The 27,511-nt window shown below is 38.8% G+C and overlaps 2 long non-coding RNA genes across 2 annotated transcripts in view; both read left to right on the forward strand.

The window, feature by feature from the left end:
- LOC103783941 (uncharacterized) overlaps positions 1-27,511 on the forward strand; it is a 413,541-nt gene that overhangs the window by 154,737 nt on the left and 231,293 nt on the right. The gene's annotated exons all lie outside the window — the stretch shown is intronic.
- LOC117980276 (uncharacterized) overlaps positions 22,549-27,511 on the forward strand; it is a 36,988-nt gene continuing 32,025 nt past the window's right edge. Inside the window, exon 1 of the long non-coding RNA XR_004671530.1 lies at positions 22,549-24,266. This is a non-coding gene — a long non-coding RNA (uncharacterized LOC117980276). The remainder of the gene's footprint in view (positions 24,267-27,511) is intronic.

Raw genomic sequence — 27,511 nt, forward strand, 5'->3', positions numbered from 1 at the left:
CAGCCAGATACCCTTTCTCCTCAATTATTTTCTTAATGGTGTCTGGGAACTCTTGAACTCAGAACTAATGGTGTCTGCTGTCTCTTGGTCAGCAGAAGCTGCTTCTCCTGTTATCCTGACAACTTAAAAGCCAAACCTCTTTCTAAAATTATCAAACCGTCCTTTGCTGGCATTAAATTCTGCAACTTTAGATCCTTCACCTCCCTTTTGCTTTAAGTTGTCACATAATGACCTTTTTTCTTTTTCTTGAATTGTATTAGTCTATAGGCATGCCTTTCTTATAGAGATCTTACACCCACATTTTCAATCTGAGATAAAAGATATTTCACAAAAAGTATAAGGTTTAAAAACTGCATGTTCTCATTCATAGGTGGGAATTGAACAATGAGAACACTTGGACACAGTGTGGGGAACATCACACACCGGGGCCTGTTGTGGGGTGGGGGGAGTGGGGAGGGATAGCATTAGGAGATATACCTAATGTAAATGACGAGTTAGTGGGTGCAGCAAACCAACATGGCACATGTATACCTGTGTAACAAACCTGCACATTGTGCACATGTACCCTAGAACTTAAAGTATAATAATAAAAAAAGTGTAAGGTTTTTGCACCTGATGGTGTAGCTGCAGTGACAACTTCATGAATTTCCTTTTTATTTTATTTTATTTCACGTTTTTTTTTTTTTAATAGTGGTCCTTAAGCTGGATTCATTTATCTTGAAATGGTGAGCAGCCACAGCTGCAGACCTCAATCTATGGAACATATCAAGCAATTCAACTTTTTCTTGTAATGTCATGACTTTTCTCTGCTTCCTGGGAGCACTTCCAGCATCCCTAGCAGCACTTCAAATGGGTCCCACGGTGTTATTCAAGGTTTACGGTATTGCACCAAACATGATGAAAAATATGTGAGAACTGCAAGAGATCACTTTTTACTGTGATACGCAATTTACTAGAGAGAGGAACTGCTCATATGGAGATGATTAGCATCACACAGCATTTTAAGCAGACATTTTGCAACACTTGAGCTCACTGCAACAGCAATGAAGGTGGCTACCAAATTATTACAGTAGTACAGTATGTATTATAGCTAATTTTATGCAGTTTATGATTTATTCCTTCATTTTTATATTGGCTTACATTTCTCTTGACTGCTAATGGCACCATATATGGTGTTTTCATGTATAAGTTTTGATAAATTTTAGCTTTTTATAATAGATTTGTGTATATCATATGGTAGTAAATGATAAAATAGGCTAGTAGATGGATATATTTTATGCATTCATGACATGACTTTTTCTTAATTTTTTTGATATTTCTAGGCTATGTGGTTCATGTGTGAGTTTTTCCAAATTGTCACAAATCTCCAAAAAATTTTCCAATATATTTATTGAAAAAAATCTGCCTATAAGTGGACCCAAGAAATTTAAACCCATGTTATTCAAGGGTCAACCGTATTAGGATTCTACCTGAGAATTTGTTTTCTGAAGAGTTTTTTTATGTGTGTATGTTTAAAAACCACTGGATTAGATTAATAGAAATGATCAATGATGAATAAGCAAGGGGAAAAAAACTGTCAAATAGAACCTGTGCTCTTTGCAAAAGTTGAATAGAATCACTTCCTTCCTAAATTCAGGCCTTGCTGAAGTGACAAATTATTGATAGCCCAAAGTTAGGATTGCCAAATATTGCACGGGACATACTTAAACTAAAAGTTATTTCCCTGCTTATCTGAAATTCAAATTTAGCTGGTTGTCCTATATATTTTTTTGTCAAATCTGGCAAACCTAATTAACACATAATTCATAACAAAATAGTGAATGGATTCCCCACTATAATGATTTTGCCACACACTGACCAAAAAATCCTCATATCTTAGCTGCATGCATCATAGTGCATTGAGCCTTTTGCCTGCCATGCAAGCCCCTCCCCAGCAGCCAGCAGACCTTCTTTGCTGGAATGTGAATAAGAAACAGGCGCTGTCAGGCCTTTCTAGGCTGGAAGAGCCTCACTATTCTCCAGGATTTTCAGGACAAATGTGTCCAACTTCTGCCACTGAACCATTTTTTCCAATTCTTGTTGTTTGTACTTTTATATCATTCTATCTTTGAAAATTTCAAGTTGTAAGCTTTAATTAGAATATTAATAGTGTCTTGGAGTACTTCATTAATCTCATGTACTTCTTTCTCTCGAAGAGAGAATTTTAAACATTATTTTTCTGTTGTCTTTGTCACTTTTCCCTTATAAACCTCAGTTCATTTGTATGTTATCTTGCCAAGCACTAGGTTAATGCTACTAAAATCAGCTTGCTCTAGTTCTGTATCCTTCTTTCCTTTTATAAAAGCCTTTTAGAGAACAGAACTTAGCAGAGAACTTAGCAGAGAACTTGCTTGTCCTTTTCATTTAAATCTCATCACAAGAAATACTGTTATAGGAGAGCTTTCTAGACAATAAAGTCAAGTCCATCTTCTAAATAATCCATTATATGAGTATTGATGGTTAATAGCCACATTTAGGAATGTGCTAAGTGATGTACACTTACTCAGCCCTTATAGCCCTATGAGATGGTGATTAATTTCCAATTTACAGAACAGAAAGCCAACACATGGGAGAGGCAAAGTAACTTGCCCAAGGTCACATAGCTGAAAATTTATAGAGCTGGGATATAGACCCATATCTCTGTCTGATTCCAAAATTATTGCTCATGGTCATTGTGTTATACTCTGCAAACAAGTCTTTGTTGGTCTGGCTTCAGCCAGTTAAGGGCAATAACAATCAGATGGAATGTCTGTCTATATTGTAGCCACTCCAATAGTAAAAGAAATGATTGTATGTTTCCTGCATTGTGGGTTGGAGAAGATAGCTCAGCTCTTCCTAGTAGATAAGTTTTTCCAGTAGAAGTGATTTTTCAAGTTAGCTGGGCGTGGTGGTGTATGCCAGTCATCCCAGCTACTCGGGAGGCTGAGGCAGGAGAATTGTTTGAACATGGAAGGCGGAGGTTGCAGTGAGCCTAGATTGTGCCACTGCACTCCAGCTTGGGCGACAGAGCGAGATTCTGTCTCAAAAAAAATAAAGATTTTTTTCAGTAACTCTTATTTTTTCACCTGGAAGAGATAGCCATCTAATTTGGTGCCATCTCATGTTCCAAATAATTGATTAAAAAACCCCACGTATCGTAAAAGTCCCGCACCTAAGGAGGGTAAGGGGGAATATAGGTACTAGTGCGTCTGTGACCTTTCTTTCCTCCTGCTGGGCTGAGTTCCCTTAGCTCATGGATTTATTAAGCAGAAGCCGGATGCTGGCATTCTTTCTTTTCCAGATTCCTCATCTTGGAACCCGGTTTCTAACAATGTGTTAATTTTAGAACCATTTTACTTCATTAAAATAATTGGCAAGTTCCCTGAGTTCAACACAATGGGAGTTTACCTATTTTTAACTGTCTAAAACTTAATGTGGTGGTGCTTGCTATTTTTACTTGGAAAATAATTCTCCATAAGTTATTTCTGAAAAACTTTCCCTGTAAAGGTGGTCTAGTTCACCAGTCCCAATTCATGGTGGAGAGAAAACTGAGTCTCAGAGAAGTCAAATAATCTGCAAGAGGTTTCCCAGTGCCAAGCTCCTGCTTCAGCTGAATGGTAGGACCTGCTGTCATCACTCTGTCCTTGGCCACAAAAATGATTCAATCCCACAATGTCTGTGACTCCCAGCCCTGCATTCTACTCATAGCCAGTCATCGTTCCTTATAGCCTGAAGGACATAATCACTGCAACCCAGGGCTGTGGTCACAGTCCCACCCTCATCTGGATGTGCCATTCTTCAAAATCTTGCTCAGCTGTCCACTTGGTTTGCCCGCTTCTCTCCTTGCCCATTCTGTTTTGGGATGGCTTCATGAGCGATGTCTGGGAGGGGCCCATGAGGTGGCATCTCTCTCTTTTGTGTACCTTCTGACAATGGCAGTACTCCTGTTCTCTCTCCTGGCATTCCCAGCACCCCCACATTCAGGATGGTTTCTTTCACTCCTTCACAACTCCTTCTGCTTCTGGGAAAGGCTACTGGCTGCTTGCTAAGGGTGAAAAGCCTGAAAGGGAAGTGCTGCTTCCCTGAATAGGAAGGTGAGGCTCATTGACATTCTAGCAGTAAATCGTTCTTCAGCTGATTGTTGAAGGAGAATAAGAGGCACTATCTGCAGAACGTCTAAGTTTAAGGCAAATGTGATGTATGGAAAGGGCAACACAGTTTTTGAACTTGAGCTTGGTCCTGGGCCCTCTTCTCTGTCTGCCCTCATATCTTGTCTTATGACTTAAAATACCACCTCTGTGCAGGCAACCCCAGCCTCTCTTCTGAACTGTACACTCCATGTGCAGTTGCCTGCTGGACATTCCAGTTAGACTTATAAAAGGCAGATCTAACTTGGCAAAACAACCAGACCCTTGACTTTCCTCTCTAAACCTGCTCTTCCCTCATTCTCTTCTCTCTTGGTAAATGTCCACTTTAATCTTTCAGTTTCTCAGGTCAAAAGCCTAGGTCTCATTTTTACTCCTGTCTTCCCTCACAGCTCAAATCCAATCCATCCTCAAATGTCAGCAATTCCTTCACAATGTGTTCAGAATCTGACCACTCTACCTCAGGCCCATTATCCTCGTCCAAACTGCCTATTGCTCTCCTAGATGCATGCAATAGTTTCCCACTTGGTTCTTCTCTTGCTCTCCCAGTCTCTTCTCCACAAGCTAGTCAGAGTGATGTTTTAAAAACATATTGTCACGGGTCTCCTCTGATGAAAATCCTTCAGTGATTTTCCATCTTACCCAGGGTAAAACCCAAGACCCTACATGATCTGCCCCCTTCCATATCTCTGATCTCACCTGCAGCCACTCTCCCCTTCTTCCCCTTCCAGTCTGGCCACCATGGCCTGCTCACTTGGAACACACCAAGTACATGCTGCTCTGGTTCATTCATCTGCCTGGGACACTCTTACCCTAAAGAACCACGTGACTCCCTCACTCCCTTTACCTCTCGGTTCAAATGTCACCACATTAGAAAGCTTTTCCTGACCCACAGAAATGAGAGCAGACCATTTTTGTTTTTGTTTACTGTGTATCGTCATTACCAAGAATAGTGTCATTACTTTGGACAAGGTGACAATCAGAAAATATTTGAAACCAGTAAATACAAATGAATTCATTAGTTTCCAGATAAGAAAAAAGTGTTGTTGTTGTTATTTTTCCTTGAATGTCTTTGATTTAGTTATGGGCTCCAACATCACTTTGATCAGTACTTTGTATGATCAGGGTCAGATTCCATATCCCAATTTCTTTATCTGTAAAATTCAGAGTTGGGCTAGGTAGTGTGTAAGGCAAGTTGGCTGCATTCTTCTGGGACTGTAAAAGTGGAATATCTTCCGAGATCCAACAATAGCATGCTGGGATGCTGGTTCTTGGGGTCTCTTCTATAGGTCTACACCTGTGTCCACGGTGACAGAGACAGCCTTTTCCTCCACATTTCTTATCCACTTTGTGAATCCTTTTTCCTTATCATCAAGTACTTTATGTGTTTGTGCCATTATGACACACAGTGTGCAGGAGAGGTTGTGAGATGTGTTGCCAGACACCAGTTAATAGTAACAACATAGTTTGTACACAATTTACATTAAAAAGTTGGAGTAGATTCGACATTACCTATACAATAACCTGACCTCACTCATCTATATTCTGGTGTGCCTTCTTGAGTGGGAGATAAATGAGAGAGCATGGTAGGAATTATGCATAACCCAGTGGATGTCTTGGGGGAATGTCTTGCATGCAAATGTCATTGGTTTCATGTGTTGTAGCGAGAAAACAAATGGTTTAGAAACACTGGTGTTGTGATGCTTGAGATCTAGAGGTAAGAAATGTGGTCTCTACCTTCCTTCATGGCATTTATGACATCAGTTAAAAGACAATACAGGTTGAGCATCCCAAACCTGAAAATCTGAAAGCTGAAATGCTCCAGAATAAGAAGCTTTTAAGTGCGGACATGATGCTCGAATAAAATGTTCATTGGAGCATTTTGGGTTTCAGATTTTTGGATTTGGGATGCTTATCTGGTAAGTATAATGCGAATATCCCAAAGTTTAAATACAACTGACATCTAAAACACTTCTGGTCCCAAGTGGTTTGGATAAGGGATACTCAACCTGTACTGTGAAAAGGTGTAAGAACACAAGTTCATCTGTGTGAGTGCCAGATGCATAGTGCAGTTTGTGAATAGAGCTTTCAGGTGGAATGCTTATGGGCTGAGATGGTGGGGTTTGGTTTATAAAAGAAGAGAGACTCGAGTTGTATCGTGAGAGGAGACTCTCCTCTTCTCCAGAAGCCAATTCACAAGATGCCTTCCCTCTCCTCCTTGCTTTGGCCTGTGGTGATATCAGTTTGGTTGGCACTAAGCATCAGGTTTCTGCACTATTCATTGTGGTCCCCCTACATCCACACTATTGTAAACAAGTCCTCTTTGAATTATGCTAGTTCAGGTGGGTCATCTGCTCTCTGTTGGGAAGCTACAACACAGCTGTGTAACAAATTTTCATTTTAATGGAAGAGATGAAACCAACAGATTATGATTGTTTTTCTCCAGCAAGATATGCTAAGTTGCTACACCCTTTACAGAAAATAAACTTGATATCTGTGCCAAAGGAGAATGAGTAACGTTTCTAAAGCCCCAGCCTTCTGCTTAAAGTCCGTTGACTTTGGCATCCTGCTTACTTGTCCTTGTTGATACATATGTTACCTTGTATGGATCAAGGAGGAACTTGCCCTTGGTATTCTAAATAAGTGGGTTGACAATATCATTTATTTTCCAAAGTGGAACAATTTTGAGAGTGCAAGGGAGAGCACTATAAATAATGACTCAGGGACAATAGCTATAAACCAGGATTGTTGGAGGCAAACGTGACTTAATGGTCACTTTATAAATTAAGGGATGTTATAATTGGTTTCAATTAATCTAAACTTATAATTCTACCCCAGAGAAAATAAAGAGCACTCCTTCTGCTTGCTGGGTCTACCCTCCTGGTCATCTTCAGGGGCCCTGTTTTGGGCTGCAGGGAAAAACCTCATTATTGTCTATCCCAACCACTGAGTGAAGAAGGCCAGCTCCAGGGATCACGGCCACTTGGATGATTGAAGATTTTCACTGCTGGGCAGAGGCTGCGTGACAATATGGGTAACACGCAGGATCTTCCTAGCATTGCCTTTGCTAGGGAATTAAGGTCATAGGAAACTCTTTGAGAGATCTGTCTCTTAATGTCTTCAAATTCTATCTTGTGATCAAAAGAATTGAAGTATGGCCTGGCTCAGGGAAGGGAGTGATTCTAAGTCTGGCAGATGCACAGTAGATGAGAAAGATGCAGATCCTCAGAGAGGAAGGGCAAGAGCACTTCCATCAGGACCAGGCTGTGAGCAAAGGCCTAACAGCAGGGTGCCAGCTGCTATCCAAGATAAATTAAAGACCCGAGCCACATCACCAATGCACTCGTGTGTTTGCAGGGCTAGGCTTATTTAGAGGGACACATTTTCTTTACAAACCTTTCACCAACCAAAAACACGAAGAGATGCTTCAGAGCATCAGCCCTACCTAGTAGCCTGGTGTGTGCGTGAAAGCTGCTACTCCTCATTTGGCCTTGTGCTGTCAGCTCAAGTGCAGTATTTGGGATTATCTAGCCAATTACTATGCTGGTGTTCTAGCTGCCTCTCAAGTGATTTCCCTATTAGGGACTCCCTAATAGAAACATTTTGTTTTCCCTAGAGGAACAGTTTGGATATCCTTCAGGTAACCATCCTTTGTAATCTGCGCCAGAGTTTGGATTTATTTCCACAACTTGAACATAACCCTTTTCTCCTGGTTGTCTTAGTACGTGGTGTTCTTGCTGCTAATTTATGGGGAGCACTTTGCATCATGCTCTCCAGCTTGGTGATCATCATTTTCTGTTTTTGAAAACAGAGGTATTTCTTACAGCGGAAAATTCTTTGTGTGCACTCATAAATTTGTATATGTGTATTTTAATTTTGCGGAAAAGCAGGGAGCTATTGTGGTTTGTTGGAAAACCTCTTGCAGGATTAAGTGATATCTTATGATGCCAAGTCAGAAGCTTCTAGCATTTGGGGCCTATTTATTATTTATTATGACTCAGATTGACAATTAGTTGAGTTGGAATTTCAAGTATGCAACATAATGGCTAATTCCCTCAGTAATAAATTATGCCTGCAATTCTACAAACTCTAATAGCTCCCAAAAGGTGAATGTCCGTGGTTGTGATTTTAGGCCTAGTGGCTTGGCTCTTCTCACATATGGTTGACTTAGAGAGGTCAGATTGGTGAGCACATGCTTTTAGTTCAATTATGCAGCATTTGTGAGGCTTAAGTATGGATATAATATATGGACCAAGACTAAAATGAACATGAATACCTATCTATAAATTGGCATCACTTAGGTTTTCTCCTCATCACCACCTACAGACTTTTTAAAAAAACTCTCTTCTGAGATTTAGAAAGCTATCCAGGCTGCCTTGATTTTGATTTTTGTTATCTGTGCTTCTGGACCCTTCACTGAAATGCTTCTGCTGGCAAACCTCTGACTAGCTCCCTGTTCTTTTTTTTTTTTTTTTTTTTTTTTTTTGAGACAGAGTCTCGCTCTATCAGGCTGGAGTACAGTGGCATGATCTCCACTCACTGCAACCTCTGCCACCCTGGTTCAAGCCAATTCTCCTGCCTCAGCCTCCCGAGTAGCTGGGATTACAGGTGCATGCCACCACACCCGGCTGATTTTTGTATTTTTAGTAGAGATGGGGGTTTCACCATGTTGGCCAGGCTGGTCTCGAACTCCTGACCTCAGTTGATCCACCTGCCTCAGCCTCCTAAGTGTTGGGATTACAGGCATGAGCCACCGCACCCGGCCTCATTTTCTTTTTAAAAGAAATTTTTTTTGTTTGCCTCATTATGCCTTCTAATTCATTCAAAAGTGCAGTGATGGCCCATTGCTTTTTTCCTGGGCAGAATAAAAAAGCCTCCCTCGTGTTCTCTGTCTCAGCTTGAATGGAAAGGGAAACTTAAAGAACACACCCTACAATTCACTCAGGAAGATCCTTCACTCATCAGGAATGTGTTCCCTTTGGTCATCATATTTATTCGTCTTCTGCTTTACTAGATTTGGAAACTTCTGCAGTTTCAATCAAAGAAATGGTGGCATTCAGAAGGAGGATGGAGAATTCATTGGAGAACTACAATAGTGAGGAACTTGGTGCTCCATGTGAAGAATCTCTGATCCACTTTTTTGTTCATTCATTTGTTCATTCATTGTTAACATTTACAGTGTGCTGAACAGTATTAGACACTGTGCTCAGTGCTAGAGAAATTGAGATAAATGACACTATCACTTTTTTTGCTGATGATATAATAGTATTCCCAGAAAACCCAGGAGACACTAATAAAAATGTATAAGAATGTAATTTTTGAAAGATAATTGGATCAATAATAATTTAAAAAACATAAGCACTTTTTTCATACTATCAATAAAATGTGGAAATGAAAGTGGGAAAAGTATTCAATTCGAGATAATAATGTAAAACTATGAAATATTGAGAAATAAATTTAGCAAGAAAAGTGAAGAACCTATATGAAGAAACCTGAAATAAATCTCAACAACTAGAACGTCATACCACATTCTTAGAAGGGGAGACATTATATCATAAAAATGTCAAATTACCCCAAACTATTACATACATTTAGTATAACACCAATAGACTCTCAGCCATTTTAAGTGGATAAAATAATCTCAAATTTCGTATAGAAAAGTAAACACCCCCAAATAATAATAAAAGTATCCATAAAACCGATACTTTTCTTATTAGATATCAGTATATTCAACAAAACTACTGTAATAAAAACCAAGATAGTATAGACACAGAATAAACAAATCAGTAGAATAGAATATAGAACCAAGAATATATCTCAATGGCATTTCTAGGATTACTAGAGTGGAGGGAGAGGGAGTGGGGCAAGGATTGAAAAACTGACTATTGGTTACTATGCTCAGTACCTGGATGACAGGATCAATTGTACCTCAAACCTCAGCATCACACAAGATACCCAGATAACAAACATGTATATGTACCCCCTGAATCTAAAATAAAAGTTAAAATTATAATAAAAGAATATATCTCAGTATATATGAAAAACTCTATGATAAAGGTGGTACCTCAATGCAGCAGGAAATAAATTATATAGTTATTAAATATTTCATTAATAAACAGTAACATTATAAATCATTAATAAATAGTGTCAGCGTAACTATCATCTTTCTTGAAGAAAATAAAGATGGACCCTACTACACAAAATATGCAAATATAAATTCCAGGCTGGACACAGTGGCACAGGCCTGTTGTCCTAGCTACTCAGGAGGCTGAGACATGAGAATCGCTTGAACTTGGGAGGCGAAGGTTGCAGTGAGCCAAGATTGTGCCACTGCACTCCAGCCTGGGTGACAGAGAGAGACTGTCTCAAAAAATATATGTGTATATATATATATCCCAGATGCCCTGAAGATTTAAATGTAAACAAGAAGATAATACATATTTCAGAAGAAAATATAAGAGATTATATGCAACCAGTCATGAATACTAAATAAATTATGAAAGAACATGTATTTAGAATGAGAAAAGAGTTGCAACCAATTACAAATCTGAAAAAGCTGACAAATATCACGAACATTAAAAATACATTCTTTGGCTTCATAAACTTTGATTGCCCCTTCATAGGACAACAATTTTGTAATGTGTTTTTCATAGAGAGAATAGAGAGATAACTCAGTTGTTCTAGCATGGTTGATTGAAGTTTTAAAAAATTACTGATAGTTTACAATAATTTTTTTCCCAGTGTCCTAAGTTAGATTAATATCACATAAAGTTTTAGGATTGGTGTCAAATTTGGAAAAGCCTTTGTTGAGGAGAAAACTTCTGTCTTTTTGAGGCATCAGTGAAACTTGAATTCTCTATATCAATGGATCTGATGATTGGAAGAATTTCCCATAGATGATTAGCTTCTGACTGTCTTCTGGTTTCTCCTCCACTTCCTAACATACTCCTGGTGCTGGGCCCTGAAGTTCATATTCATGCTGAGATGTGGACTCTTGCCTTGCACCTCTGTGTGGCTCAGGAGCCAGAGGAGCACTCCTAGAAGCCAGTGTTCTACCAGAACGCTGGCAATCACGTAACTAACACAGAAGTGACTGAGATCCTCCTAAATATAGCCTACTTTTCCACTAAACCCTAATGAAATATCAACTCACCTTCTGTTAGCTGGATCCCCCGAATTCTCATGGCCTGTCTAATGTCACCCAATACAGAAGGAATATTGGAGTAGGGAGAGACAGCAATCTTAAGCATTTTGGTTAAAATAGCTTAAATTTTACAAAAACTTGTAAAAATATTGACCATGTTGCTAGGCCATCGCTGGGTCCCCTCTCAGGGCCATGAACTTAAGCTTCATTAGTTTACTATTACGTTGTGTTCCTTCTTTTATTGGCAACCTGCTTGATGCTCTATTGGAGAGAGTATAAAGCTCACTGTGAGTCTCCCTGGCCCCCGCCCCCATCATCTTTGTGTGTCTGTATGTGTGTGTCTGTGTTTATAGCATTTACAAATTTCCTTGCAATTTTTCTGGTCACACTACATTATGGGTCTAAAGAAGTCAGCCTTGCTTTTCTGGCTTCAAATCATTTTTTGAAAACCCTGGAATCTGAATACAGGAACATTAAACACTACGACTGCAGTAATTTTAGAGTCAATGTCCTGAAAATGAGAAATTCCGATGAAATGATGTACTGCATAACATCGTTTCCGGCCCCTGCACCACCACCAAGGCTTTGCATACATTTTCCTCCTTCATTTTCATATGTATTATATTTACCATCAATCTTGTGGCAAGTTGCAGAGCAGGGAGATTGGGTGACATGGTTCTCTGATTGAAGATCAATCCATAAATGGTCTTTTCCTGCTCTGGATGAAAAAATGTGAGAACACAGCATTGCTACTCATGGGTCTTTCTTTTAACCCTGGTAGGAACTTCAGTCCTGGTGACTGTAGTAAAGCAGTCAGCCAAAGGTCTCAAGAGAAAAACTAATCAAGAGGAAGGAAGAAAAACCGCAAGAAGCAATTGGTCACCTGAAGACCATTTCTGATGTGTTTGAATATAAATACAAGAATCCCTGAAATGTCAAAAGAAGGCCTTGGATAAAGAACTCAAAGCCCAATTAATTTGTGGGAAAAATGCTTTTCTTTATTAATGGACTATTTTTAAATTTTTCATGCCCTTCGTAAGGTTTTGGTCTCCTGAACGTAAGGGCTTAATGCAACCAGTTTTGAAATATTTCCCATTTTAAAATTGGAAGACTTATCCCTCAGACCAAGACCTTTTCTCCTTTCCAAGAGATGTAATCTTATCTCTGTCCAAATACTGCACTACCCAGGAGAAAAGTGTGTGTCTGTGTGTGCCTGTGTGCGTGTGTTTAAGTCCGCTCTTATCAGCTTTGGAGGAGACTGCATTGCAAACACATACACACACATGCACACGCACACAAACACGGTTTTGACATTACTGGTCTAACCACATTGCAATCGCAATAATGAAAAGCAGAATGGGCAGAAGCCTCGGGGCTTTGGGTGTGTTTTCCAGAATGGATTATAAAAATTGGTGGGAAAGAAATAGCTTCATGTACAGAAAAGGATTTGGAAATAAGGGCATCAAGAGCTTTCTGGGAAGAAATGTGAACCAGATGGAAGAACCCAAAATTAAGGATGATGATGAAAGGAAAGAAGTAGTTGTTTCTTAGAAGCAGTGGGGCAGGGAGGTGGGGGGAGATGCGTCCATTCTCTGTTACCTAGTTGTCAAGATACTAGTATGAGAGGAAGGATGATGCAATGCAAACAACATAAGATTTGGGACTGTGTGATCCGTGTTACTGTTTTTCTCCAGATCTGCTTGCTCCAGCTGCCTCTAGGTCCTGGCCACTTGCTCAGCAAAGAAGCCTTGACCACTACCTTTCTTCCATCTCTTAACATTGTCAGCTGTCCCAGCCTCCCCAAGGTGAGGACCCTGACTTTTTTTTTTTTAGACAAAGTCTCGCCCTGTCACCTAGGCTGGAGTGCAGTGGTGCGATCTCGGCTTACTGAAACCTCTGCCTCCCAGGTTCAATCGATCCTCCCACCTCAGCCTCTCAAGTAGCTGGGACTATAGCATGCACCACCATGCCTGGCTAATTTTTGTATTTTTGGTAGAGATGGGGTTTTGCCATGTTGCCCAGGCTGGTCTTGAACTCCTGACCTCAAGTGATCCACCTGCCTTGGCCTCCCAAAGTGCTGGAATTAGAGGTCTGAGCAACTGTGCCCTGCCAGGAGCCTGCTTTTGTATGGCTTCACTATGCTCACTGGGCAGAACTGTAGCAACCCCACCCCAGACCTTTCGACCACACCTAGGCTCAGAAGTGTTGGGAAGTGGCATGGGATCTGACTTCCCTAGTGGCTGACTGGAGAGCTCAGGTAACACAGACACACCCAGAAGTGTTGGGGCATTCACACTTCTAGAAGTGTCAGGCATTCTTTGAGCAGTGAGAGACAGGAGACAGGAAAGACCTGGCAGATACATTCTGTTCCCTCTATTCCCACAATGGACTATTATGAGAAGCACATGGCCTCTCTGGAGATGTCCTGCATAAAAAAGGAACCAGCTGTGTTTTCTAGTGATGCTGTGGCCAGCCCAGTGATGAACCACACTTACATGTTTTCCCTCCTTTCTTGCCTCCCTTCCCTTTCCCCCTTACTCTTGCTGTCTTGAGACTGTACCCCTTAATAAAGCATTAGCACACAAGCTGTACTTCAGAGGCTTGATTTTCTAGGAAATCCGCGGTAAGACAAGAATATTTTTCAGCTCCTTATATATCACAGTGGAGCTACTAACCCTGCTTTCCCACTCATGGGAATGGGTATGCCTTCAATGAGCAATGCCATATAATATTGCAAGCCATGATGGGACGCTGATAGAGATTTTAGATTCAGTGGTATGGAGATTGCTGATTACTTTAAATATCATGCCATTAATTTAGGTATGTAGCATGTACATGGTAATTTAAAAATAACACAATAGGGAATGATCAGGTTGGTTCTAAACAGTTATGATCTGAGGAAAGAGATTACTATGAGTCTTTAAGCCACTGCATTGTACAATAATTGATATAACTTGTTTATGAAATACTTGAATGTATTCATTTAACAATACGAGACAAGATTAATAATAAAACTTTGTGATCAGTTTATTAAGCATTCTTAACTTGCTGGTGGCACAAGTGGTTTACTTTTTTCCAGTTACTGTTATCAAATACATGCTGTCAAATCTTCTTGTATTACTTTTCTATTGCTGTGTTACAAACTGCCACACATTATCAGCTTAAAACAATACCCATTTCTGGCCGGGCGCGGTGGCTCACGCCTGTAATCCCAGCACTTTGGGAGGCCGAGGCGGGCGGATCACAAGGTCAGGAGATCGAGACCATCCTGGCTAACACGGTGAAACCCCGTCTCTACCAAAAATACAAAAAGAAATTAGTTGGCGTGGTGGCGGGCGCCTGTAGTCCCAGCTACTCTGGAGGCTGAGGCAGGAGAATGGCGTGAACCTGGGAGGCGGAGCTTGCAGTGAGCAGAGATCGCGCCACTGCACTCCAGCCTGGGCGACAGAGCGAGACTCCGTCTCAAAAAAAAAAAAAAAAAAAAAAAAAAAAAAAAAAAAAAAATTCTCATTTCTGACATCACAGTTTCTGTAGGTCAGAAGTCTGGCAGGGCTTAAATGGGTTCTCTGCTAAGGGTCTCACCCTCAAGGAGTCAGCTAACTGGGTACTTACCGAAGGATCTTGGAAGAGCCTACCTCCCAGTTCATTCAGGCTGTGGGCAGGACAACCTTGTGGCTGTAGGACTGAGGTTCCAGTTTCTTGGTTGTCAGTGGGGGGCTGTTGTCATCTTCTAGAAGCTTCTCACAGTCTATTGCCAAAGGCCTTCTCATAGGCCATCCACAGAACCATTTGCAACATTGAAGCTGGCAGCAAAATCCTTTAGTGTACATCCCCATTATGCTCAAATCGGACTTCCTCTTCTGCTGCCAGTCAGAGAAAACTCTCTGTTGTAGTCGGCTCTATATTAGTGACTGGAGTACTCCTGTATTCGTCCAGGTCTTTAGAGACACAGATGCCAAAATACGATTAGATGTGCAAGGGATTTATTGGGGGAAAAATGCTTGTGAAGGAGAAGGAGCAGGAGATGGAGGAGGCTGAGAGCACTACCCGGTTGTGATGTTGATCTGACCCCTGTGAAGGAGACAGGGAAGAAAAAAGAAGGACAGTATTAGACAACAGTGCAGTTCTAAGATAGTTCCATCAAGGCTGCCAGGAATGAGCCTGACTTCATGTCCCTGCTACATTCAGTCATTGGTCTGGGAGCAGCTAAAGGAAAGCATGATCTTGGTTCCAGTGCTGTGGTAGATGGCACTCTGTAGCAGCTGGGCTGCTATGTTCTCTGCAGTAGGAGATCTGAGAGGCACATTTTCATGGCCACCACAACTGCAAACTCTAGTGCTCTTCCATAGGTTACACCAATGACTCATGGTTACAAAGATTCTCCTTAAAACCCCTATATCTCATAGTTGTCTGTGTGTTTAAACTGGAGAGAGGTGGTAGGGCTTGATGGGGTAGCTGAGCAAGTTCAGCCTCTCTCATAAGGGGCAGCCCCCTCACCTTATTTTTGGCTTTCTTTAAAATGTGGTATCATTATGGTTCTTTGTTACTAGATTTGGGTTTGGTAGTCAATTTTTGGAACAACATGAAAAGGTCTTCTCATCCTACTATATCTTTCCATAAAAGAACAAATCCCTTCTATACTTCTCAGGTGTTTAGTTCTTCTTAATGAGAATCTCTACATGCTCTTGTTTATTATATTGTTTTTCTTTAAAAAATTTATTTCAGTATAAAAGGGGTATATTTTCTTTAAAGAAAAATGTGAAAATATGAAAAAGAAGAAAGTGAAAAGTTATACAGTGACCTATAACCTAAAAAGAACAAACATTAATATTTTAAGTATTTTTTCAGGCCTTTTTTTCTGTAGAATTTTATATTCTGCTTCCCCTTCCTCCCCTAAAAGTTTATAGGATAAACCTTTACATTTTCTTTTAAAAATAAGTTTTTGGTGATTGTAAAAGTAGTACTGGTTTGATGCAGCAAATTGGTAATATGAGCTGCGATTCTGCTGCCTAGAGATAGCCACTATTAATAGTGTGTTTCCTTCCAAAAATATGTAAAAACCTGTGATAGTTCTACTTGTTTTATTTTGCATCTATTCTTTCCCATTAACATGTCATGAGCATGTCCTCAGATTACCTACTAATCTAAAAGGTGGCAATTTAAATAACTGCATAATTTTCTATAGTGTGAATTCTCCTATTGCATATGTAGATGTCTAACTATTCACCATTGTAAATAGTTCTGTGACATGCATATTTCCTTACCTTCCTTATGATTTTCTTAGGGCAGATGCCTGGGAGTAGGGATACTAAGTCAAAGATGAAATATATTTTGAAGGATTTTGATAACTATGTTACCAAACTGTTGTCCAGAAATGTACCAATTTGCACTCCCATCAACAGTGAATGAGATCATTTTCTATTCTTAACCCGTCGCCCCTCCTTATTTTGGTTTCAACTCACTGGTAGTTTCTCTTATGTATCCTAATTTCTTTATCCATGTGAAGATGTCCTGAACTGGTTGTGAGGGAGATGGTTTTCAGTGAGAGGAAAACAATCAATCATCTTTGGTATTTCTTTAATTCAGTTTCTCATCTCTGAATTTAGAATCTACCATGAAGCACATATATTTTCCTTTGCATCTATAGAACAGATATTCAAATACGCCTGTGTCTGGCTTGCTGTAATCATAGGAGGATTTTCTGATTTTGCTACTTATATTTTTTCTGCTTTCTCAGAAGGAATCTTTTTCCATCTTGCTCTTCATCTACAGCCCTTGGCTACGTTGTTCCAGGAACCAAATTCTTTGGAGACTGCCTCTGGCATAGAATTTAAAGTGACAACATCCCTTCAAACAGTAGAAAATTGAAAAGAAAATTAACTGACTTCATTATGGTCATGGTTGCAAAATGTTTGGCTGGCTAGGCTTACAGGTTTAGTTTCTGACTCTGGAGTGGAATGTTTCCCTGTGAGGAACTGTTTTATGCGTTGCTTAAGTCTTGGCCTCACTGGCATCTGTTGTAACCAACAGGAAGCATTAGCTTTGCCTGGAAAAGGCTTGGGGACATCTTCATGCTTTTCTGTGAGGTTTGGTCCTGTACTTGGGATTTCCAGACTTGGGTCAGTGAATCATGGTGGGGGTGATGGTGGAAACTTTTGTGACTAGGAGACAGACTGTGTGCATCTGCTTACTCCAGCCTCCACTGACGTCTGGTGCCCAGCGAGACAGGCAGATGTGTGTCGCAGTCAGGGCTCTCCCAGTGCACCAGGCCTACGTGGCCAGAGCCCTTTCATTAGGACCCAACTTCTCTCTGATGTCAAGTTTCTGTTTTTCCATGGCCCTTTTTATGTCTCCACAAGACATGAGAGAAAAGTTCGTGTGAGATTTTAATCCCAAATTTTCTCTTAGTCTGATACCTGAAGCAGAGAAGGCACTGTACTGGATTCATAGTTAGGGTAGAGGTACCGTGCCTCAGTTCTTTACAACTGAGGCTACCGATCTCATCTTGGAGGCAGAGTCATTTTGCCCATGGCTATAGTCACATGAACCCCACATCTGGCATGTAGCCCTGAGAGGACGGACCATGGTGAGCATGGACTCTACTGAAGGTCCCATTCTTTCTGATATTCCAGGGAAGGAGCTCTCATTCTCATCTGTTCTGTGTGAGCACAAGACAAACACAGCTGGTCTCAGACATGATCACATCCATGTTGATATAAGAATGTGTTCAACGGTGAAACCCCGTCTCTACTAAAAATACAAAAAATTAGCTGGGCGCCGTGGCGGGTGCCTGTAGTCCCAGCTACTCGGGAGGCTGAGGCAGGAGAATGGCGTGAACCCGGGAGGCGGAGCTTGCAGTGAGCCGAGATGGCGCCACTGCAGTCCGGCCTGGGCGAAAGAACGAGACTCCGTCTCAAAAAAAAAAAAAAAAATGTGTTCAAATAAGCAATCTGTAGTTTGGAGATTTAATTAACCCCACAAAATAACTATCCTCTGTTCCCTGCACCATGGCTTTCCATGAGTTAAATATGCTAAGATCTTGCTCTTGGGCCATGACAGTAATGTTATGTCAAAAATTGTCCTGGGTCCAGCTACACCATACTCTTTTTGCCTACCTCTTCTAGACTGGAGAGGAAGGTGAAAGGAAATGTTTCTTTTGTCCAGAGAACAAGGGTAGATTTGGACCTAGTGTTTGTTAAATGAGAGGTAAGGGAAAAGGACTAGGGGAAGGAAGAGAAGTCTTGAGTCAGGGTTCTTGGGTCTTCGTTGCTTATTTTGAGCCTACTAGATGTACAAGTCAATAAAGGCAAAGCAATAGTAGGATTAAATAAGGGCTCAGAGAATCCGAGCAGTGTACACAGTCAATAGGGAATATTTGAATTCAAGATTGAAACAATTATTATTTTCTCTTTCTATACTCCCTTCCCCTCTCCTTTTTCCTAGTAAATGCAGGATAAAACTCACTTCAAAAATCCCTTGAATAAACACTAGTGTTATGGCCTCTGGTGAAACAAGCCTGTGGGTAGTTGGATTATAATTAGAAACAAAATGAGTCTAATGGGAGGGGGAAAAAAAGGAAAATTTGAAGTTTGGAATGGGGCAAAATTTGGATTAGAGTATAATGCTCTGGTAGATATCAGATTGGATAATACAGAGAAGAGGACAGAAGGAAAGAAAGAAAATGTTTAAAAATAAATTAATTGCAGCCACATAACAGATCCTTTAGCAAAATTAGAAGCAGCCTGAACCAACACAACACACAACTCTAAATTAATAGACTATGTTCAACTTAATGGCTATGCAAGCCAAGGAAGCAATACAATGGTGAGTCACTTAAAATGAGGCATTATTTTTTCTGGAACAAAGAAAAGAAAAGAGAACAAAAGGGTTGAAAGACTAAAATGAAGATAAAAACTTTAGATATGTGCATCCAAAATCCTGAGGAGGCTAGAAGCATTCCAAAGCAAGACAGAGTGAACAGTGAGAGGTGAGAAGAATGCACTTAAAGAAATGTTTTTGTGATTGTTTGTCTTATTTTAGGCTTTACAACGAATGTAAAAGACAAGTCTCAGGAAAAGATGTAATTCTATGGAAGAAAAAAGATAGAAAATAACATTACCCAAATGAAAACAGATGAAGATAAAGATCATTTCTTGAACAATATCTTCACATCATGGCTGGGCAAAGTGGAAAGAGACAGAAAACTGGTAATTATTGCCAGCAGACTTAAAATATACATTTAGGCAGTAAATTTTTTACTATTTTATTTCTTTATTTTTAATTTTGCAAGTATCTCATGAATATATTTTTTAAAAATAACAATTGAAATGATGCAGTCAAAGAAAAAGTTCCTCCTTTGGCCCCACCAAATCCCACTTTGTTGTCCAAAGAGTTTATCAAAAAACATACGAGAAATAACAAATCTGGAAGGTCATAATTTTCTCAATAAGAAAAATATATGCTAGCTCTGCCTTGCTACTCTTATTATGCTCACTTTTGATTATCAGGCAACTTTGAGTATAAAATTTCTGGTATTGCTATTTCTCTTTTGAATTTTGTGATGCTAAAATGTTCTTGAAATTAAAATGTTCCACCCCTTCCCACTCTTCAGATCCCCATCTGTTCTCTTGTGAGCACAAGACCCACACAGCTGGTCTCAGACATGGTCACATCCACGTTGATATAAGAATATGTTCGAGTAAGCAATCTGTGGTTTGGTGATTTAATTAATTCTACAAGACACCTAAAAAGTGCCAGGTGGAAGGACACAGATAAATAAGACAGGATCCAGCCTTTAAGGAAATCCTGGCATAACACTAAAGAAAACTCAATATTTTTATCCAGCAGAAGCTGGAACTGAAGTGACTAGTGCCTAGGCTTTGGAGTCATGCAGATCTGGGTTTGAATCCAGCCCTGCCACCTATCATTTCCATGACCTTTAGAAGGTGATGATATTGACACTTCATAAGATTTTGTCATGCTTTGCCTTTTCACACCGCTCCATGGCACCTCACACTTTATGGCTACAGATTCTATCCCTCTGGCCACAGAAGTGGGCCCAAGATGGGTCAGTTAGTGTTTATTATCTCTGGTCACGGTGATTGGTTCAGAGATGGACACAGTATCTAATCTGGGCCAATCAGATTCCTTCTCTGAGATTTTATCTTTTTCTATCTGGAGCCAGAAGGGAAGAACTTTTTTTCTTTTGGATGATGAGGCTATAAGCAAGTAATTTCAAGGGTGCCTGCAGCCATTGTTTCAGTGTCATGCGAACAGAGAATAAAGCAATTGAAAAATATTATTTTATTATGTATTATTTGAAATAATAAAATCAATATATATACACATGTCTGTGTATAAACACAATAACCCCATTCCTTGACCTCTCTTGAGAGGTCATTACTATCCTGAATTTTGTGTTTATCATTTCTTATCACAAGTATAGATACACCTAAACAATTTATTTTTGAGCAGTTTTTTGAACTTTATAAATAATATACTCTATATTGTCTGCTTCATTCCACTACATGGACAAAAAAATTAAGAATTCTGACTATCTCAAGTTGTTGGTGAAGTCTGAAGTAATGGGAACTCATATCTCCTATAGAAATGTAAATTAAGACAACCACTCTGGATAAATAATCTGGCATTATCTTGCAAAGCTGAATATGAAGGTAGCCTAAGATTTTGCAATTCCATGTCTAGGTATATGCTCTGGAAAAACATTTGCTCACATACTCTGCAGACATTTATAATGACTTGCAGAGTCTCTCCTGATGAGGAAGAAAAAAACAGAAAGTAAGCCAAATGTTATTGATGGGAGGATGGGTGACTGCCTTGTGCATTCACACGGCAGAGTAGTATGCAGGAGTGGATATGGAGGAGCCACAGGTACACTCAACAGTGGGAACAGATCTTAGAGGTAATATTGAGGAAGAATAAACTATTTTCAGGAACAGTTGGACTCTGTGGAGAGTTTTATATGCTGTCCTCTTGGACCTTAGATCAATAACTGGCCCTGACAGCAGCCCACTTTTAGGCCATCGTACAAGCAGGGAGCAGAAGCGGAGCTGGGCAGTAGTAGTCACTGTTCCAGAACCACCATATTAGTCACCCTAGGGAAGGGAGAGCAGTGCAGAGTGAAAATATTCATCTTGGTGATGAGGTTGAGAGCCACCCTTTGCCTGAACATCTGGACTCCTGAACTGAGTTGGCTCAGAGGGCTAGGGAGTAGACAGTGAGGAGTTTTTCTTTTGCTTCAGGATCGGAAACCTATGACCAGCTCTTTCCAGTTGTTATCTGGGTAGTCTATATGGTCTGACCCAAAAGGCTTTTAATTACTGATTTACTGTCATTGATATCATCTTTGAGTTGAGTTGATGAGTTCCTGATAGCTTCTGGAAGGACCCCTCCCTGCTGGGTCCTTTTGGGCGTCTATGCAGTAGTAAGCTGGGCATTTTGGGCTTCTCCTTGGAAAATGGTTTAAACAACCTCTCCTTTTGTGATCTTAGGTACAGCACAAAGGCAAGTTTAAAATTTATTTTCAACATATAACATTTCATCAAGTATCACATTGTGGAAGGGGGTGAAAAGAAGTTGGTTAAGGAGTACAAAAATAAGGTTAAATGGAAGGATTAAGTTCTAGTATTTGGGAAGAATTGTCATGCTCTCAATACAAAGCAAAAATAAATGTTTGTGGTGATGGATATCCCAGTTACCCTGACTTGATCATTATACATTGTATCAAAATGTGATATGTATCCCAAAATATGTACAACTATTGTATATCAATAAAAAAAAAACACAGTTAGTTGATCAAGACAAAAAAGCTAGAGATGAAAAGAAATTGGAGAATGATGGGTTATCTGCACGTTTGATGGGGAGAAAAATTGGGAGACCTGTAAAATATAATTAAATGGGAAATGTAAAAAAAAATTGTTTTACATTTTAACATCTCTAAAAATAAGGATATATCTTACAACTGACAGCTTCTTAACCATTATGAAAGGTGGCATTTTTTTTCTTTCTTGATGGTACCTAAAATAGAGAGGTATCCCACAATCAGTGGTGTCTTAGACTTGATTAAATAGGGTATATTTACCTAATACAAATAACCTTCTTTTGTTCTTTTGCTAGTAATCATTTTTATACATAATAATCTGCACATATAAAGAATATCCACTCAACATTCATAAATTAGAGGTTGAGTCGTTTCTATGGTTTTGTAGTGGCTGGTGGAGGAAGGGAGGGAGTGTCTTCACAATGTCTCCACTGTACTGTCCAGCAACAAGGAAGAGGCACTGCCGGAAGACAGCAAGGGAGCGAAAGGGAGAAACAGAGAGAGAGAAGACAGTGCTTCCTTGATTTCCTGATTATACATTTTGCCCAGGGTTCCTTGAGTTTTAATAATAAAATCCCTTTTGCTTGTTTCCAGAAAGTTTCTATTTCTTACAATCAAAGGATCCCCTATTTCAAACACTTAGAACCCTACCCAGTATTTAGTGAGTTCTCTTCATGTGCTTGTTGTTTTCTTATTGTGCTAAGGGATTTATTGAGATTCATCAAAAGTCCTTGGAGAATAGAAAGGAAAGTAGGAAGAAGGTAATGATGTAGTCCCCAGCTGGTGCAATTGTGGAGGATCTTAAAAATGGGTGATATTTGGACAGGTAGAAGTGGAAGCCAGAGAATCCATACAGAAGGAAAGGCCAGCAAAAGCAAATGGGAGGGCTTCATTGGGGAGGGAGGAATTTGGGAGCTGGGATAAGGTGCATTTTGGAAAAGATGCTGGGCTTGGCTTAGAGGGGCTTCATATTCCACATGATGTGATTTTCCTCTATTCAGAAAGGTTTTCGGCGGAAGCAATAGGGACCAAGGGACAGCTTTCTTTTTTCTTTTCTTTTTTTTTTTTTAACCAGAAAAGTGACAACTTAAAAACTTTCTTTAAACATATCACTCTGACACCAATGTGTAAGATGAAGTGGAGAGGAATGGAACTGTACTGGGAGGCTCTGACAGTTCGGGTGAGAAGAAATGAAGGGAAAGTGTGATATCAATATTCCCTTTCCGTGTGACAATAAATGGTGGACGCAAAAAAGTGAACATACAAATGGTCTGTGTGAGCAGCCTCATAATGATAATCAAAATGGCTCGCTGCTGCGTAGCTGACCTCCTCCATACAGGTGCGCTGTTATATTGACTTGATGAGCAGACGGATCATGGCCTCTACTCCTTCCCTCGGCTCTCCATGTTTGCCCACTACCTGGTCTTACTCTTTTCCCTTCCCATTCCCAGTCTCTTTTATCCAAATTTAAACAGCAGATTTTCCACTTCTTCCTAGTGATGCTGCACATTTAATCAGACCATTTCAGACATTCTGTGAGTACACGGCCACACAGGGTAATTTGGGAAGAGCCTAAAACTAACAATTTACACAGGCTGAGTTGGGACCTTTTTTCCTTTACTGTGGCATTTTGACAGCAAGAAAAATGACATGAGGATAGCACTTATTGATTCACAAAAGGCCTCCTCGGGAATGTGGATGTAAATTCATCTGTGCAGTCTAGACAAATCTAAGTCTATTTGGGAGGTAAAAAGTTATAGTATTATAGATGTTGTCACTGAAATTGACCTAAGAGAGATTCTGCTTTCCCAGTGGACAGTGCAGAAGTAATCCATAGACATATTTGACTCAATGAATATTGTTATAAATAGTATTGAAGATGGTATTTTACATTTGGGAGAATAACTCTTACACAGTGGAAGTTAGGGAAAAATAAATTGGGAATGTACTGCACAGTTCTGGCCATGTGGTCATTTTAATGATGTAGTAAAAATAGAGACGGAGCAAATGAGTGCTTCTTTATGAGGATGGGCTGACTACTTAGTGCTCTCAATCTGGAAGGATGAAGGTGGAGTAGGATGTGATAAAAATTTACAGTGTCATGAAGGAAATGAATCAGGTGAGAATATTTTCCTCGTAAAAAACAACTCAGAAAAATAAGAGCAAAGAATACATACTGAAGGTAGTTTTAAGACAAAAGAAAAAGTGTGGCTTTATATATTATTCTAAGAGATAGGTCCAAATATGGTAGAATTTAAGAAGGGCTTAGATAAACTCAAGGGTGTAGGACTCGTAGTGGGCATGTGTAAGAAATAGGCCATACTTTTTGTTTTAAATCAGAATAATAACATATATTAATTGTAGAAAAATTAGAAAAATTATATAAGCAAAATTTTAAATAGTTTAAAAACCTGTAATTTCTTAAAAATAACTTTTGATATTTTGATGTATATCTTCAAGACTTTATTTTTTTTGTTTATGTATTTAATTTATCCAAATGGGCTCAAACTAAAATAAGCAAAGTTGCAATTTGCTTTTTCAACTTGATATTTCGTGATATTCTTTCCATGTCCCTAAATTTAGAGCTACACAAACATTTCAAATGACTGCTATGTGTTGCTTTGTATCGATGTGCTATAATTTCCTTGACCAATTCCATACTGCTAAAATAATTCTGGGTTTTTCTATATGTTTATCTTCTATGCTTATAATACTTTTCTCATCTTAAAAATGTCCCATTGGATCTTAAATGTAATTACATTAAGTTTACAGATGAATTTGGAGGAAATCTTTACAATATGCAGTGATTTTATCTAGAAACAGTATATCTTTTCATTTTTCAAGTCTTTATATGTCTCATTAAAATTTTCTTATTTTATGAATATTTGTTCTGCATATTTCTTATTAACTTGATTATTAAGTCCACAGCATTATTATTATTACTTTTTACTCCTATTGTGAATGGTTTTCTCCCATTATTCTAGCTGCTTATTTAGGGCATATAAGAAAATTATTGCTTTTAAAATATTTTATTTTTTTAAGTGGACACCCTGACAAACTTTCTTACTGATTCTAGCTTTTTTTCAGTTGTTTCTCTTAGGTTTTCCAGTTTAACCAATCAAATCATCAAGAAATAATGATAATTTCCTCTTCTTTTTCAATATTGATACTCTTATTTTGTTTCTGGGTACATTTTAATTGTCACACATTTCTAGAGTGGTGCTAAATATTAGGTGTATGCCTGTCTTGTTTCTCATTCTAATGGGGACGACTTTATTATTATATCTTTAGTTTATTATATTAGTAATTGCCAGGCATGGTGGCTCACACCTGTAATCCCAGTGCTTTGGGAGGCAGAGGCGGGCAGATCCCTTGAAGTCTGGGGGTTAGAGACCAGCCTGGGCAACATGGCAAAACCTCGTCTCTACTAAAAATACAAAAATTAGCTGGTGTGGTGGTGCATGCTTGTAATCCCAGCTACTTGGGAGGCTGAGGCACAAGAAATACCTCAACCTGGCAGGTGGAGGTTGCAGTGAGCTGAGATAGTGCCACTGCACTCCACTCCAGTCTACTCCCTCAACAGAGTGAGACTCTGTCCCCACCCCTGCCAAAAAAAAGGGTTGGAAACTTCTTAAGTCAATTTTGTTATTTTATTTTTTTCTAGTAAAAAAAGTCAATTTAAAAAAGATTTCAAATTAAATAACTTAGAGTTCTATATAATAATCAGTTTTTTACATCTTAATTTTTAATGCTTAATTTTTACCGTTTATTGCTTAATAAGAATATTTATGTTATAGATTTTCTACTGAGTGTATCTTTGGCCAAACATCACATAAACCATGGAAAATATGATGTGATGCTAATAGTATTTTCTTTAGAATTTGTACTATTTTGCTGACCAAAGAGTTTAGAAGGGTACTTTTTAATTTCTAAGTATCTTGATTTTTTTTGTCTATTATTTTGTTTTTAATTTCTGGTATTATAATTGTATTATTCAATTTAAAAAATACTCTTATTTACTTTTGACTATTTGATCTTCCAATGGAATGTGAAATCTTCTACTATGGTAATAATTCTGTTAATTTTCTCTTGCATTTTTAATAGTTTTAAAAATATTTCAGTGCTGTACTTAGCTTTTACATATTCATTGTAGATTTTACTTTTTTGTGTTTGACAAATTTGTCTAATTTAATCATTTTTCTTGGCTTCAATGCTGTTTTGTTCATTAATATTATTCTTGTTTTGTTTGCATTTCCCTGGCATATCCTTGCTCATCTCTCTTTTTTTTTTTAACTGTTTCATATCATTTTGCTTCAAATGTGTGCCTTGTAAACAGTATATAGTTGAATTTTATTTGTTGATCCAGTGTGTCTTTATCTTATATGAGTAGATTTTATCCCATTCACACGTATTGGTCTTATTTCTGTCATTTTATTTTATATATTTTTTCAACTTTTTTCTCTCCTGCTCTCTTTTTCTTTTCCCCAACATTGTTCTACCGAACCCTGGTCTTTTTCCTGCCCCCTCCTGTATATTGTCTGAAAGTTACTTATTTCTAGTCTCCCAGCAGTTAATTATTTAAAGAGTATACACTCATATTTGTCTATCAGGAATGAAATGACATTCCCCATGTAAAATGAATGATGTATCACATCTTCATTCCTTCTTCCTTCTTGCTTTCACCCCACCAACCCTTTAGATCCAAATAGCCAAATTCAAATAAATCTTGTTAATCCTTTATTCTCTTTAATTTCTCCACAGCATTTGACTATGTTGAACCCTTTAGATCCAGATTATTTTTATTAACTTCTTTTCTACATTAACAAATATTTCTAAAATAATTATTTTTAGCGTTTGTATTAAGTTTCAAAATCTTTTGCAAGTTGGTTATGTCGACATTAATGGTAAATTAATAGAAATTGGTTTCATTGTCCACTGTCACAATTCTTATATTGGAACATACTTATATTTGAGTTCTGTTTATGAATTTATTTCCTAGCATGCTGAAATATTCTTCCAAATAAATTTGTCAAAAGACTATGTGATTAATTTCCTTTCTGAGTTCTTGTATGTTTGATTAGCTGCTTATATAATTGTGGACTTCAATGTTTAACTTATCCTCAAAATTCTATATACATTGCTTCATTATCTTTCATATTTAACATATATGTAAAAGAATAATGGAAAACTGATTTTTTTTGTTACCTGTTCTCCTTTGATCCAGGTCTTCATATTTGCGGTATTTCCCTCCCCAAACTTGCAGACTCCCTGAGTTTGTTTGTTTATTCGGGGAGAGAGAGTGATAGTTTTCATGATACATCATGCCTAAGTATTGCCAGAGTAGCTTTCCTTTGGCATGGATTG

The sequence above is a fragment of the Pan paniscus genome, chromosome 4 (assembly GCF_029289425.2).
Source record: "Pan paniscus chromosome 4, NHGRI_mPanPan1-v2.0_pri, whole genome shotgun sequence".
Taxonomy (NCBI): Eukaryota; Metazoa; Chordata; class Mammalia; order Primates; family Hominidae; genus Pan; species Pan paniscus.